A 9,983-nucleotide genomic window follows, 5' to 3' on the forward strand; every position below is an offset into this window, starting at 1 on the left:
GCGCATCACCAAGGAGGACATCCAGTTAGAAATAAATGTTTATTGGCGCCTTTGCACACCAGCCTCCAAGCCCTGCAAGGGCTTTCTTCCTGACGTTGGCGACGGAGAGGAACGAGGAGAAAACTCGGGGGAAGCAGAAAATCCTTGATATCGGGTCCGTACCCAGTTAGTGCGTTGGCGGAGGGCGGGGGCCGTTAGTGACGGGTCAACGACCTGTCCGCAGGGAGCCTGACGCCCTCGTGGCTCTCGGCCGTCGGTGACGTGGTCGGAGCGCTGGCCCGTCCTGTTTGAGGACAGCCCCTCTGGTGCACGAGGGGGCGTTTGTGTCTCTCCCGGCTCTGCCCTCTCCACGCTCCCTGCTCCCTGGGCGGGCTTGGTGACGGGGACACGAGACGACCTCGACGGCCGCCCATGGGAGGGGAGAGTGCGTCCCTGGGTGCTGAGACACACTTCCACTGAACATTTCTGAGTGGGGGCCACGTTCTATAGCGGGAGTTATTATATATGGATAATAAATGTAAAAATAATCTATCGGGTCACCACGCAGGGTGACACATATGTTCTATTCACAGCTCTCGTTGCCTTTATGTGTGAATTTTGCCAACTCTAGAAGAGAATTATTCAACCAATTAGTATTTCAGTTCTGATATTTCCATTGATAGAAACAGACTCAATTTTGACTTAAATGTGAGTCCTTAAATGTCACTTGAAATGTCATGAGAATACCACACCTTGTCCCGGTATCGGCACTAGAAAGGCACCATGTCCATCGGCGGCTGCGTGTCGCGTCCGAGGCGGCGCAGTTAAACGTGGCAGAAGCGGCCAAAGGCCTGGGGTGAGTCGGAGAAGCTTCCGCGCGGGGCGAGCGCGGTGTGGCCAGCCGGTACGAGATTCCCGCATTCGCAGAGCTTGTCCAGATCTATTTAATGTCTGCAGTGGAAACAGCCTAGGTGTATTTGTCTTAAAAATTTCTGATGTTGCCCTGGCTGGCGTAGCTCAGTGGATTGAGCACAGGCTGCGAACCAAAGCATCGCAGGTTCGATTCCCAGTCAGGGTACATGCCTGGGTTGCAGGCCACGGCCCCCAGCAACCACACATTGATGTTTCTCTCTCTCTCTCTTTCTCCCTCCCTCCCCTCTCTAAAAATAAATAAATAAAATCTTTAAAAAATTCTAATGTTTTCATTGAAGTTCTTGATTTTTTTTAGTTTTCTGAGACACAATTAGTAGACTATCACTACTAATTACTATTAATTTTTGCACTTGTCCTATAAGTGTTTACAAAAATAACCCTATTCTGTTGATAGAGTGTTCATTTCTCCACTTTTTATTTACATCTTTTTCTGTATTTGTACCCCATTTACACCCATGTAAATTCATGTTTAAAATATATATTCAAATCTGTCTCATACATATGTATATATACATATACATGAATCAAATATTAATATGGATTAAGAAATCAAACTTACTAGCTGCATTCATCAAATCTCCTATAAATACTAAATTACTATCTATATTTTTGTTTCTGAGCTATATTGCATCTCTAATCATTTGCTTTCTATACTTTGAAGCTGCATTGCCGATATCGATTTTCCCTTCCCAAACAAACGTGCTCTGTCCCACTCCGTGAACTTGGCGCTGAGATTCAGACCACGCCGCCCGCGCTGGTTGTGACCGTATCAGCGTCTGCCTGGTGCGTCTTGTCCCCTGTTCTCGGATTTGCGGCCTCTCTGATGTTTTATTTTAGACACTTCATCTTGAACTTTAGATGACGTTGATCCTTTAATACGGGTCAGGATTCTGATTTACTGAGACCCACTTCTGACAATGTCATGTTTTCTACTCACCATTTGCAACTTTTACTTTCTTTTTCCCTGTGATCTCTGGTCTAAGGTTTTTGTTGCTGTTGTTATTTTCATGTTTTCCTTCCTCTGCAGGTTTGAATGCAACGCCCTCCATCTCCTTTCCTTTCTCTGGCTGTTACTCTCAAATGTTTGTGATGAACATCCTAACTGATGTTTTAAAAATCTATTTGGTGACAGTCACCCCACCTGACCGTCCGCACCAACACAGCAGCATCGGTTTTGAAAAGCCCAGCATGCTCCAGTCCCCTCCAATGGGAGTTATCGCCGCGCTCTGACAGTTCTCTAACGGGAACCTGTTCTCCGCGGGGCCTGTTCTGGCTTGCCGTCTCCCGGTTCCTTTGCCACAGACATCTCTGGATTTCTCCGGGGGCTCAGAGTTACTTGTTTTCAGACATTTTTGGGGAGTTCCCTCTGTTCGAGTCCTTTCAATGTTGTGTTTCTCTCTCCCTGACAGTTATGGCTGTCTTCCCACCGCGTCTGTGGATTCGGGTGTCGGGGACAATGTCGCCTTCTGCCCGCCCTGCCGTCCTGAGTCCGGAAGTCGTCCCCAGCCGACTTGTAAGAGGAGCTGTTCGTCAGCAACATGGAAGTGCATGAAGGAGACATTGAAAGCGCAGTAAAAGAAATGCACGCAAAGGCCTGGGATTCCTCATTCGCCTCGAAATTAAATTATCAACACAGAAGTGTCAAGGAAAAAAGATCACGAGTATGGGTGACACAACTGTACTCTGAAGTGATGTACGATTTTGTGCAGTAAAAATAGTTCTGAAGCGTCTCATCGCTAAATGAGAACAAAGTTCAGATTCCTATTTTGATTACCATGCTGTAAAAAAAAATGGTATGGAACATTATAAACACGGTCCTTTTAGTTAAATTACGTTTAGCTTAGGACATAATCATTTATTCTCACAAGCTGTTATTAAATGGACACTGTCTCTTGCCGTTAGTGTTTTTTTCTACTCGGTAAAATGCGGTGTGACCCCAACTGTGCAGAGGCGGACCCCGAGGCACAAGGGGGTTGACCAGTCTGGTCAAGGTCATGCGCTGGGAGCAGAACCTGCAGCGAAGATGCGGCCCACAGCCCCTCCGTGCTCCCCGCGGGAGGCGGCCCGCCCTTCCGGAAGGAGGCCCACACACTTCACTTCTTTGTACAGGAGGGCACACGTCTCGGGAAGAGAAAATCCCTCGCAGCAGTCAGAGTAAGTAGCATTGAAAAGCAGATTTTTTTCGGTAAATAAAATCAGAGTCTCTCTTCCCAGGCGCATCTTCTAACGCCTGGCCAGGAGGAAGGGGTGCAAGGACACGTTCTGCGGTCACCGGCTCCGTCGCCTTCATGGGCGTTCGCAAAACTGTGCACGCAGTTGAATCCGCCACCGTCGGACCTGCACAAGTTCAAGCGCACGGTCGGCAGGAGCTCGGTGAGCAGCCCGACCCCCCCCCAGGAGCCCCCTTCCCGATCATGGCTGGACACGCGCCGTGAAGCAGCCGTCCGAGGTCACCGGGCCCGCGGGCCGGGTCCCAGGGCGCACCTCAGGGGGCTGGGGCTCTTCCGTTCAGGTAGTTACAGGGTTCTTCCTTTTCCTCAGCCGAACACACTCTGCAGAACATAATATGCCTGGGGGGAGGGGGGCTAACGCCCCGCATGAAAAGTGCCCGAGGCTCCGGTTTCAGACCTTCCTACGGCCTGGAGAGATTAGGGAGGGAACGTGAAGTCACGTAGGGGCACAAAGAACACGCCGAGAAAGCCCAGCCTGTCCGTGCCGGGGGGAGCGCCCGCGTGTTTGAAACAGGACCCGCCGGGCCGGGCCGGGCGCGAGTACCACTGGGCTTGATCTCCTGCAGGTCGAATGTCCCTTTGCCTGGGAGGTGAGCGTTATACAACAGGAAAATCTTGCTCCGCCAGAAATGTGGCTCACCAGAAACCCGACTGAGCTATCAGGGGACGGTTCCCCCTTTGAGAAGGAAGGAAGTCATGAGAAAAAGGCAACGGATACCTCATGGGTCCGGCCTGGAGAGTAGAAGCCCACCTCTCAGCCCGGCCCCCCGCCCCCGTGCACAGGCCCGCGTCCCGGCACTGTCCTTCGTGAAGACGTTCCGGCACCTTTTCGCCCCTCTGTCTCCGTCCCGAAATGCAGCCCTAGCCCCCAGCCCAGCCCCCACACGGGAGCACGGGCTGTAGAGAAGTCTTCTCTGCCGCTGAAGCACGGAAGGCTTACCGGGGGGCCCTTAATGCGCCAGAAACTCAGGGGTCCCTGCGTTCTCTCCTTTCCACGGCACCGTGCATTCGGCCTGAACCTGCTACAAGTGGGAAGAACCGAAGACCACAGCAGCGGCCGCAGCCCAGAGGGACCGAGGCCCTCCCTGCGCCGTGGCACGTGACCCTGTCGCTGCGCTAAGGATCGGCGTCCAGACCTCCCCCACTCGACGGTGGGACTCGAGCAAGACGACGGCAATGAAAAATGGGCTGAAGACCAACACGGACATTTGTCCGAAGGAGACAGGAGATGGCCAACACACACACGGAAACATGGGCGACACGGCCAACTGCCGGGGGGACACAGATGGGAAGTCGGGAGCTGTCAGCTCGCACCTGCGGGGGGCGGGGGGGGCGCGGGGCAGGTGTCAGAAGGGGAGGGGCCGTGCGGGTGGGCCAGGGGGCGGAGAAAGTGGAGCCCTGTCCGTTCCGAGTGGGAACGCACACTCACACTCACGGGTGCAGCCTGGGGAAACCTGCGTGCGGGCGCCTCAGACACGAGAACGGGACTAGAACACGATCCAGCAGCCCCCCTTCCCTCCGTCTCTCCCACTGCTCTCTGTTCGCCAAAGGACGGAAACGCGCGTCTCCGGGGGACGCCTGCCTCCCCTCGTTCACGGCTACACTGCTCGCGAGAGCCGAAATACAGAAACGAGTAAGTGTCCCCCACAGTAGGCGGGGGGGGGGGGGGGCACAGCCGGGGCTGTGAGCCTTAGACCCAACTGTGCGTGTTCCTGTCTTTCCAAAAGAAGGAGGGGGCGGAGAAAAAGGGGAGGGAAGGGGAGGGGAGGGGAGGGGAGGGAAAAGGGGAGGGGAGGGAGGGGAGGGGAGGGGAGGGGAGCACGCGGCCGTGTACCACCCGGAGCCGGGGGGCCGGAAGGCTGAGTGGAACGAGCCAGCCCCAGAAAGGCCCGTGCTGCATGACTGCCCTTATCTGGGAACCTAAAATAGGTTCACAGAGACAAGGGTAGAGCGGTGCTTGCTTGGGGTGGGGGGGCAGGGAAACGGGGGTCACCGACAGGCACGCAGTCGCAGCCAGACAAGACACGTCAGCCCCCGGTACCGGGGGTCCGACACTGTCCCCGGGGTGAGCCACACTGTGATGGGCACTGGAACGATTGTTAGGAGAGCAGCTCTCACGTTGTGTGTTCCGACTGAAGTGAAATATAACATGGAATAGTAAAATAATAAAATAAAATGGTTGCGGTTTGGTGCCTGGGTGAGGGGACCACAGATGAAGGGACAGCCTGAGCCTTCTCCGAGTGTCCCTTACTCCCCTGTGTGGTTCCATGTCCCCCGAAATCTTCCCGGTCGTTAACGTGCTTCCACAGACAGAGTAAACTATCACCATTTCAGTGTGGCAGGGGCAACATGAATATCGTAGTGGACCACGAGCAAGCAGATCCTCCGTGTGACTTCTAAATATATGCAAATTACTCTAGAATATAGTCTCTCCCGTGAAATGCAGCATCTAGAAGGGAAAAAAATCGTTACCTGGTGGGACCTTTAATGGTTCTCTAGGCACAGTGAGAGTGTCTGAAGTTCCACGTGGAGCCTGCCGTCCCCACCCTGCACACCACGCCATCTCAAAGGGACGCACCACAGCTTGGCGACCAGGCCATTAACAAGACCTGCGTGTGCCAGCGTTTGTCAGGAGGTTGTAAACGCTCTGCATCCCGGTCCCCACGGCTCTCTGCCCCGGGCCGCCCCGCCACCAGCCTGCCCGGCCCGCCGGCAGCCCTGATGCGCACCCCTCCCTCCCTCGGTCAGTGTTTCCAGCCGGAGTTTCCTCGTCCAGGGGAGGGCTGGGCACCAGCTCCTCACGGGAGGGGGTGTGTCCACGGCCACCAGGGCGGCTGGCGCTGTCTCTCCCCCCATTTCCGTTCCCAAGACCAAGCCCTCCCCATTTGCCGACCGGCTGGTCTCAGGCACACGCAGGCCCCCGACCTGTGCCCCCACGCAGGGCTGTGGGTGCAGGCGCGTGGGGCCAGCTCTGCCTGGAGTCTCCTTTCTGTCTGGGGAGGGACACGGGAACGGACTGGTTCACCACAAGCTCCTCGCGCTCCCGGCTTCCCTGCAGGTGTCCGTCCCCCGAGAGGCAGTTTCCCAGTGACGACGGGACCGTGTTCCGAAACAAGCGTCCTTTCTTGTTCCCTGCAGGGCAGTGGGGACCCGGCTGTGTCACGGGCCCGGGACGATCGCGGTTGGACATTCCGCACTTAACAAATCTGAGCTTCCTGGTGTAAAGGTAAACATGTCACATCTCAGGCCGTCTCTCCACGGCCCTTCGTCTCCTGGGTCCAGACGGGCCTTCTCACGAGGAGACGCTGTTCTGATCGCTTCGCCGGAGTTTTCTGGACTCATCCGAGCCCGGAGCCCGGCCGGCGGCCAGGCTCCCCCCCTCGCCCGGGGACTCTGCTCTGGAACCAGATTTCTAGAGCAGGACTCCAATGGATGGATGAGGAAACAGGCAACATCCATCCATTAGGAAATATTGATTGAGCCCCCAATATGTGCTGCAAATTAAAACACAAATATCTCTCTGTTAAGAAGTACTGCCCAGCCCTGGCTGGCGTAGCTCAGTGGACTGAGCGCGGGCTGCGAACCAAAGCATCGCAGGTTCAATTCCCAGCCAGGGCACATGCCTGGGTTGCAGGCCACGGCCCCCAGCAACCGCACACTGATGTTTCTCTCTCTCTCTCTCTCTCTTTCTCCCTCCCTTCCCTCTCTAAAAAAAAGAAAAAATAAAAAATAAAATCTTAAAAGAAAAAAGAAGTACTGCCATCCCTTGGACACAAAGGGATCACAGCTTCCCACTGCAGCTCAGCATTTTAAGGCACTTTGACCATTTCATTTGAAAGGAGTGTTTCCTTTGACCCAAGGGCAGACGAGATACTGTCCCTCCTGTTAGGTCAGGGCCTAGGTACGAACCTTCCCTCCGCCAACCTGAACCTGCCCGCCACCCTGCAGGTAAACACTGTCCAACACACACGGTCCCCTCGTCTTCTCGTGCCCGTATTTCCCTGGAGACTCCACCGCGGCTCCTGAAGGAGGGACCTCCGCCTCTTAGTCCCAGCCTGGCTGCCTGGTCTCCCTCCCCGCTCACGCCCACGCCAGCCGGTCCCCGGTCCCGGGGCTGCGGTGGCCTCTGTCTTCTCTCGCCCCCGCTGAGGGCACGCTGAACGCCCTGCGGAGGCATCGCCTTCCACGCCCTCGCCGAGTCCCCGCGTGTCCCGGGCACGTCCTCCGAGCTCTGGCTCTCTCGGTCACGGGAGTCGGGGCCCTGCTCGCCAGGCCCGGGCATGGGGCGACCACGGGAGGACGGGACCGGAAACCCCCAGGAACAGAGACGCTCCGTGACTAGCATCCCGCAAAGATGTGTCTCTACGGTCTGGACGAGCCTCCTTCCAACTGCGAGGCCGCAGCACCCCAGGGAGAGAGCACGCAGCTCCCCTCTGGTGAACCAAGCCAGCACTGCTGACAGGGCAAGCGGGGCCCTTCCTCCACCCTCCTCCTCCGCATTTTGCTTCCTGGGTCGGAGACGCGAACCGAGGAAAGGGTCTTTGTGAGCACTTCTCGGTGAGCACACACGCTGTTTTTAAATAGCCCGAACACCAAACAGCAGCACCCACGTGTGCTGCCGTGCACACCTGTTCCGGGTGCTCACGCAGGACGTGCAGCCCAAGTCGAGAAGCCGCGGCGGCGCGGCGCGGCCTGGAGGACGCAGCGCCGTCCGTCAGGGGAAGACGGGCGTTGGGAGAGCGTTTGGTTAACGGGGGGGGGGGGGGGGGGGGAAAACAGGACGCCTAAAGGTTACCCCGGGCTCTGTACGGGTAGTGAGATTACTTTTCTCTTTGTTCATCGCGTATTGTTAAATAGTTTGCCTTCATGAGTCGTGTAGTACTTTACAAGCTGGGAAAAGGTATTTTAAAATTTTAATGAACAAACAGAACGCTGCTGCAAAGACAAAACATGAGGCTGCTAATACTCCAGTCTTAGGGACCAAATCTCTTGAATGTGATTATGATGCTGAGATCCATGAAACCTCTCCGAGTTCCCCTTCTCGGGTCTGGGGACAACTGTCCGGCCCACAGCTGCCCGGCCTCCCAGGGAGCGAAGATTTGCTGGGGGTGGGGGTGGTGCGGGGGAGCAAGGGGGAGGGGGAGGGGAAATGCTAGGAGGTATGCATTGCACTTACCTTTGCCATTGGTGGGCGGGGCTCGAGGTGCCCGCTGCTGTCCAGTAAAGGGCGTGAGCCGCTGGGGCAGGGATGCACGTGGTCAGTGGGTGGTGGGCTCGGGGCCCGGGGATGCCAGGACTGAATTTTTCCCACTTTGGAAGTGAAAGGGCCGGGGACAGAGGGAGGGACGTCACAAGAATGGAGAGGGTGACGGAGGGATGCCACCGATCACATCCCGGTCCCTCGTCACCGAGGCTGAGCCCAGGAAGAGTGAAGCTGCTTTCACTGCGGTCGGGCATGCGGTCGGGTGTGCGGTCAGGCGTGGGGCCACGACGCCTGTGTGTAATCGCCCTACACCATCTGCTCCCGGCCTGACACTCTTGCTGCCGGGCCCTGCCGACAGAGGCACGGGCTGCCCGTCCTCCAGAAAGGCCTTGGTGCAGGTTTCAGGGAGCTGGAGGCGTGCACAGCTGCCCCCGTCCCCTCACAAGGGCAAGGTCCCCTGAGAGGACGCCCCGTGTCCCCTTCCGCCCCACTGCCGGGTGTGTGTGCCTGGCGAGGAGGGGCGGGTGGGTGGGGTGGGTCTCCTTTCCCCTGGGGTCGGAGCGGCCTCGGGAGACGCGGATGCCTGTGTGGGCTCTTCCCGGCATTTCTTCCTCACCGAGCCCCAGATGGCAATGTCCTCAACGAGTGCACGGGAAAGCCCCCCCACCCCCACCCGCCAGTGAGGCCACGTGTCTCTGAGCGGGGTAGGGAGTGGGAGGGGGGTGCTCCAGAATGGGAACATGGTGATGAAACAAAAACCATGGGTTCCAAAGCCACAGCTCAAGCGGAGTAGCGCAGCTCCAGAGAAGCTCGGGAAATACAATTTTTGGCAGGCTGATGAATTCGGGTTCACTGGAGTCCCACCCCCCGGGCCTCCCACTCGGGGCCTTTGTGGCGGGGAATGGGAGCGCCCCCAAATCGGCGTGTTTTCGCAGCGGCCACGGCACCCTCCTCAATCATCATCTGCATGACATATTGGCGCTAATAAATCTGCCTGGAGGAGAGCGGGGAGAGGGCGGCGGTCACGCGAAACCGCAGCTCGGAGCTGAACGGAGGGCGGCACGCAGCCGTGTGTCCGTGGACGCGCAGACCTGAGTGGCTGCGGTGGGGCTGCCTTCTCCCCCGTGGCTGCAGGCGCCGGTCGGCAGGAGCTCCGCGGCGGACCGCCACCGCCCGCCCTCCGGGGAGAGGGGCCGGGGCGCCCCCCAGGCGAAGGAGGAGCTGCCCGGCAGGCCGGGCGCCGGTGTGCCGAGTTCGAGCGCATCTCACGTTCTTCCCCATCGTTTCTCCCAAAGGGACAGAAATGCGGCCAGTTCGCTGAGTGCTTCGAATGAGAAAAAGGAAGACAGGGATTTCTCAAGAAACTAAAACTGTCCTCTCGCCCCTCCCTCGAAGGTTCCACAACCAGGAACATCGCTGACCGGTCCGTGTGACCTTGAGGAGCGGCCAAGGACGTCAGTGACGACACAGGTTCTCGCGGGTCGCACAGTCCCCTACCCTGACCGCTGTGTGGCAGGACGCTAGTCGGACCCTTGCCCGCACAGCCCCTCCCGCCGGATGCAGGGGCGGCCGGAGAGGGTGGTGAGGGAGGGCGGGGGTGGAGCCAGGCGGCCTGGGACTGGAGCTCTCCCTCGTGT

This window comes from Phyllostomus hastatus, unplaced genomic scaffold (genome assembly GCF_019186645.2).
Source record: "Phyllostomus hastatus isolate PE091 unplaced genomic scaffold, TTU_PhHast_1.1 phas_contig_402, whole genome shotgun sequence".
Classification (NCBI taxonomy): Eukaryota; Metazoa; Chordata; class Mammalia; order Chiroptera; family Phyllostomidae; genus Phyllostomus; species Phyllostomus hastatus.